The 6,626-nt window shown below is 39.9% G+C and overlaps 1 long non-coding RNA gene and 1 other non-coding gene across 2 annotated transcripts; one reads left to right on the top strand and one right to left on the bottom strand.

Moving 5' to 3' along the window:
* Window positions 1-3,913: 3,913 nt before the first annotated feature.
* On the top strand, window positions 3,914-6,411 carry LOC102199771 (uncharacterized). The gene is made up of 3 exons (XR_311426.1): window positions 3,914-3,989; window positions 4,280-4,408; window positions 6,371-6,411. It is a non-coding gene; the product is annotated as an uncharacterized LOC102199771 (long non-coding RNA).
* On the bottom strand, window positions 4,736-4,829 carry trnai-uau (transfer RNA isoleucine (anticodon UAU)). Its single transcript has 2 exons — window positions 4,792-4,829; window positions 4,736-4,771 (listed from the first exon to the last, which is right to left on the bottom strand). It is a non-coding gene; the product is annotated as a tRNA-Ile (tRNA).
* Window positions 6,412-6,626: the final 215 nt, after the last annotated feature.

Below are 6,626 nucleotides of genomic sequence, written 5' to 3' on the forward strand. Positions count from 1 at the left end.
AGTTTGGCATGAAAGTCACTCATTTTTAGGTCTATTTTTGGTCTCCAGTTTTGAGAAAATTATTTCGCTTTTTAGCACCTAAATGGTCCGCTGTGACCAATAGCTAGCTGCTCATGTTTAACACCTGGCAGGAGGTGCTTTCATCTCCAGATAATACCTGAAAGACCTACTTTGAAGCATTTAGGGTCCAATTATTTAACATTTGCGCTTTGACTGCAACACGACTGTCAAGTGACACACGAGGAGTTTTGGTTGTTGTTTAATGAAGCTCATTAACCATCAATGAGTCTGTGTATCCTTCTCTGGGTGACTAATACCCTGACAGGTGGTGCTCACACACGCTTTACTGTTACTTGATCTGTGTGTATCTCCCTTACACACACATGCACACACAGAGCAAAAAGTCAATTGAGAAGGTAGGTAAGTGCGTGTGTGTAAAGTGGATAAAAGGTAAGTCTGACCAAATGAAAGAAGAAAAAGGAAACACTGTGCATAAAGGTCCTGTGAAATGAAAGAGGAGGTGGAGGGATGGATATATAGAGGCTTGCAAGTGCCGAACCAGTGACGTCAAGCTGTAAACTAAAGACTTAATCCTCTGTGAGCCTGTCCAGCTCCTTGTTCTATCCTGACATCTAGTGGTCAAATCATAGAACAACATTCAGAGGATGAGCTCCATCATTTGGTAAGTAATATAATGTATTGTTGTGTGTTGCTGTTTATTCAGGCAAAGCCTGGTGACCCAAATAGCTTCCCGAGTGTCAACTAAGAAAAACAAGTAAATGATGGCGCCTTATCCCACCGCAAAGCGGGAAGTGAAAATGAGATCATGGAGAAGGTTTATGAGAAAACCCTTTATGGCTTTAACCTTTTAACCTTACTAGAGTGTTTACATGGAGTGATTCGGTGGGTGGAGTATAGGTCAGCCATCATCCTCTCTGTTGTTGTTATAAACTAGCTCCAGGCTTTGCTCATGCTACAGTTGCTCTCTACTGTACCGTCATATGGAGCCAAGTACCACATTACACAGTTCAATGAGAGCTTATTTTTAGATCACTGTTTATGTAAAAATTGTGATCGTGACCTTTGAACTTTCATCACCTTGACACATAAGAATGGCAGCTGGAAAAAAAAAATCTATGTGCGCTACTACAAACAACGCCTGTAATCTTGATGTTTATGTCCACATTGAGACCTGAGCTTCTTAACAATGTCTCCGTCCTCTCATCCGCAAACCAGTCATGACACATGGCTGCCACTCCCCGAGCCTGGTTCTGCTGGAGGCTTCTTCCTGTTAAAAGGGAGTTTTTCGTTCCCACTGTCATTTGACTGCCGGAGATTTCTCTGTATTATTGTAGAGTCTTTACCTTACAATATAAACCATCTTGAGACGACCGCTGCTGTGATTGGTGCAATATAAATAGTGTTGAATTGTACTGGAAATCAAATTTTCAGGTCATTTTATAAAATGACCTGTTGCCTTAAAGCTGCACTGATTGAATACTTTTATAATAAAAATGAGATTTATATGACATGAATGTTTCAAATTTCAAATTCAAATGTTTCTTTCAGATTTTGATGATGACCAAATCTAAGCTAAAAGGAGATCGAATAACGGACTTCCATGGTAGGGAATGGCAACTTCAAATGAATGCTTGTGTTTATCTGTCCTGCGTCAAAGTCAAAGTCAGCTGGCGGATGCTGTACATGAGCTGATGGCTCAGCTGCCACCCTTCTATGCATCAACACGGCAAATCAAGCCTGCCAATGTTTGCTGTGCATCTGCAAGCTGCTTTGCAACCCACCTCCACCCCAGCTTCTCCTTTTTCATGCTTTTCATAAGACTTGTATTGCAGCAGTTGAGTAATTTCATGACACAGTTAAGTGGTGCAGATTCAAAACACACACAAAAGCATTTGCTTATGTATGTTTGTTGCCTGAATAGCATCAAAAACGTTAGATAGCGTAGGTTAGATCACTAGAAATTATAGGTGTTCTGCTGCCGTATTGCTAGCTGACAGCCAAGGAGCTGGTGTACTTTATTACATTAGGTATGTAATAAAGTACACCAGCTCATAATGACTTCCTGCTCGAACTGGGCTTCATCATTTGTTTACAGCACAACAGGACTCCAGAGCTAGTCAGAAGGATGTTAACTATCAATGGCCAGTGGAAGCCTATATTTACTTAGAATAGTATCATAAAATGATGTAATTCAGCCCTTTTATTGGGTTGTAAATTCTGTTTCACTGTCACATTTACATTTTGGTAACAGCATGAAGCCCGAGAGAGGAGGATAGAGAGGATGAGAAGGAGAGAGAGCAGGATCAAGATAGCAAAAGTAGCAAAAGCTCAAAAAGAAACCGATAAGAACAGACATGCAGTCAAAGATCTGATATTGTGATATCCTGTGCTGATTCTATACACTAAGGGAGAGGTTACATGAATTTCAAATTTTAATGCAAAAGCAACTCCATTACCAGTTTGCTTTCTGTACACGTATATGGAGTGTGAGTGTTTTTGTGTTTGCTTGTTTATTGTTTTTTATGTCAGTACTGAATTGTGCTATTTTCGTGGCTTACAGAAAAATGAAACTGAAAAATGTTGTGCATGTTTCTCGTCTTATCTGCTTTACTACAAAACAACTGAGCCTTTGCCACAGGCTTGATAACTGAACTGTCCACCAGATTATAGCTGATCTGCTGCTATGTTGAGATGATGTACAGGTTCCTTCCTGTTAAAAGGCAGTTTTTCCTTCCCACTGTCGCCAAATGCTTGCTCATAGGAGAGCTTTTGATTGTTGGAGTTTTCTCTGTATTATTGTAGAGTCTTTACCTTACAATATCTAAACTTCCTTGGGTGTTTTAGCGCTATAAAAACCAGAATTGAATTGAAAGAACTCTTAAATTGCCACACACAGGTCTGTTATAATGCGTTTTGTATGTGATAACAAAAGCAAATCTTTTAATGAGATTATTTTCATATTTACTTCAGTAAAATTATGATAAGTAAACTTTATTTACATTTATTCAAAGAAAGCCTAAAGTTTAAAATAAACACATATTAAAGCACTCTGGGGATGCAGCAAATGGAACCCTGACTTTTGGGGCAGGTAAATATACCTTCCAACTTCAGTGCATTGCATTTAAACGCTTAGTTTTCCAGTAATGTGGAGGAACAGTGCTTAGCTGGAATAGTTCCAGCAAGCCATTGCTTTTAGCCTCTGTTTCCATCTTCTAACATCTCTTATGATCACACTTTTCCTTTCAGCATATGACCTGCACATGCTCCAAGCTAGTGGCATTTGCATGGATTACGGACGTTTGGATCCTCATTTGTTTGTGCACACTGTTTACTTCATTTCAGCGGAGCTATCAGCCATGCTGACGTTTGTGCAAAGCTGCTATGAGCCCTCTGAGGTGAGAATGGACAGATGATGAAAATATTTCCATCTGATGAGTCTTTTTTTGAAACATTCAGAAGGTGGACTAATTCTTTTTACAGAAGAAATGTTTGTCTTCAAGCAGCTCTCCCCGATCTCTGAGAAAAATCAGAAGGGGAAGTCTGGAACCTAACCTTGCCACAGGCTGGCTTGAATTTGGATTAGGATCGTGGGTTTGAGCTGCGTTCTCTGTGGATTTTCTTTTGTTTTTACACCTCCATCGGTTTGAGGACTATATATTCAGCTCTCTGTCCCAGGATGGAGAATCAAATCCTGGACATGGTGTCTGATCAGAATTTAGAGGAGCTTCCAAACATGGAGCCAGACGCTGGCGAGATGCAAAAGCCAGAGGAGGAGCAGCAGGACGAAGCTGACCCTGATCCCCAACCTGAATCTAGTCAGGAGACAATGCAGACGAGAAGCGGCCCTCCACCGCTGGCTGTCATTGAGTTCCGCATCCAGCAGCTTCAGAACCGCCGTTTCCTCCTGCAGAAGATGAGGGAATTTACCAAAAGGTCAGAGCAAAAGATGGACAGCGCTCCAAAGCAAAGTGAGTCAGATTAAAAAAACCCGACAGTTTGTGGTTGTTCCTATAAAAGGAAACCATTGTTAGGGTGCATGTTGACATATATTCATCAGCAGTTGACTTAAACAGCAACTTTACTTCATACACAAAAAGCTAAGAATCTAAAACTAGTGTGGCTGTAACTTACAGCCGATTCTGTGACTTGTGTATGCTCATAAAACAAGCAATCTAATGCAGTAATCACTGAGTTAATGGACCAAGCAGCTTACTGTGCGTCAGTTTAACCTTTGGGGTACTTTGTGTGATGTCATCAGCAAACATCGAGGATGACGATGACAGCGAAGACGAGCTGGAGACCATTCAGAAAGAGCTGAATGTGCTGCTGCTTAAAAAGGAGGAGCTGTCGAAAGAGGAAGAGACTGCCACACCCACAGAAAACGGAGGTACGCTTAATTTCCACACTTTCTCATCTCACCTTTTTTGTTTTTGTTTTTTATTTAAAGCACCCTGAAATCAAATTTGAATATTAATGATCAAGAAACTGACACCAAAGCCTGTTGCTTGCCACTTTCAGTCATTATGCAAATGTACTGTTTATAAGGCTGGGAAACGTTTTCTCACTTGGATGACTGACGAAACGTCCCTCCCAGTGAAAACATTCGTTCCAGATGAACAGAATCAACTTTTTTGGGAGGCGGCCTTCAGCAATTTTTTTTAAATCCAATGTTATTTGCACAAAATCACAACAACCTTTGCCTGTCATAAGTTTGTGCTCCAGGTGAGGCTCGAACTCACAACCTCGGCATCACTCTGCAGGTTACTGTCTTATAAGTACCGCGCGCTGACCGATTGCGCCACTGGAGCCCCTGTGAGCTTTTCTTGAGGTATAGACTTAATGGCTTTCTGAAGGTCTTTCAACGCTTTTCTTTGGACATTGGCTGCTTTTTCATTCATTTTTAGCCCAGTTCTTTTTATTTGACCATTTCTATAAGAAAGAAGTCACTTAATACTAACACATCAAACATTCAAGTATAAAAAGACACCTAACTATAACAGACAACTTAGTACAGAACCAATTCAAAACAGGATCTTTAGGGACTTTGTTACTAGTACATAAGTCATTCCTATTACTTTACTTGAATCTGCAGAAAATAACAAAAAGCTTGGGCTATCTCTTTTGGTGTGCAGTGCGCATTTAAAAGATTTGAAACAACTGGAGATGTCTTTCACAAAAGAAGATGTGGCATGGGTAAAAACTATCCACAGGAAATGAACGGTAACTGGAAGAAACAGAAAAGAATTTGAGCCTGAGAGATAGATTTGACCCTTCACTTGATCAGAAAGAGAAGAGAAACAGGGAGAAAAGGCTGAGATATGGCAAATTACACAAGGACTGGACTGGAAATGAAAGCTATTGGGTGTTTTGGAGTGATGAATCTTTGAAGTCATCATAAATATTATTGAAGCAGCGTAGGATCATCTTGACAGAAAACAGAACAAAGAAGAGCTTTGAATTTCCTTCAAGAAACCTGGAGGACTATTCCTGAAGACTACTTAAAAAATGAAATGAAAGCTGCTTAGAAGAAGGTTGTGCTGAAGAATAAAGGCACTCATGCCAAAGACTGACTTTCAAGCTCATTAAAATGAGCTCGCCATACTCTGTTTTTGCCTCATATACATGGTTATTTGCATGTTTCAGTAAATCATTGCTTTAATTTCCCATTTTGCAAAATATAAAGAAATGAGCGGTGGCTCAAGACTTTTGCACAGTATATTCAGAATTCCTTACATATTTATATCTTCAAAATTGGGTAACTCACAGGAAGCGAGAGGCACACGGATGTATAATTAGTACTGAAAACCACAGATGAAAAATGCTGGATTAAACTGTCCCTTTAGAAACGACTGCCCCTCCCCAAGCCTGGTTCTGCTGGACGTTTCTTCCTCTTAAAAGGGAGTTTTTTCTTCCCACTTTCATCAATGTTCCTGCTCATAGAGGGTCATATGATTATTTTCTTTGTGTTATTTTAGGATATTTTCCTTACAATGTAAAGCGACTTGAGGCATATAAACAAAACTAAATTGAATGGATTTGAAAGTATGAAAACTTTCATACTGTTACCAGTTTATGAAGAAAATAATATTCTTTTCCCTTTTTGTGTCCGTCTGTGTTTAATATATAATGATACACTGTCAGATTTTCATGTTAAACATATTAAAATAATCAGTGAAAGTGATGTAAAGGTAATCTGAAATGGAGATAATGGCATTTTAGGGGAGGGGCTTCATAGAGTAATGCGTTCATGGCTGAAGTGAAATAGACAGAATGAGATTTTCTTTTAAACGTGGCCCATTTAAAGCTAAAGTTTGAACTGCTTTTGTTTTATTCTTTTTTAATCACCAAGTTCATCAAGCAGACCCCAGTTTTTATAAAAATGAAACACCCTGGGGAGGGATCTACACGCTGCCGCCTGCAGGGGTGACCCAGGAGGAGAGCATAGAACCCGAAGACCCCGAAGACCCTGAAGACCCTGAAGACCCTGTAGAACCTGAAGAACCTGTAGAAACTGAACCTGAAATACCAATAGAAACACCAGAAGATGACGTTGCTCCAGGTGTGTTACACTTTTCCTCTACGACACAAACTAGTGTTTATATATG

This window comes from Pundamilia nyererei, unplaced genomic scaffold (assembly GCF_000239375.1).
Source record: "Pundamilia nyererei isolate P.nyererei 1_Seehausen unplaced genomic scaffold, PunNye1.0 scaffold00005, whole genome shotgun sequence".
Lineage (NCBI taxonomy): Eukaryota > Metazoa > Chordata > Actinopteri > Cichliformes > Cichlidae > Pundamilia > Pundamilia nyererei.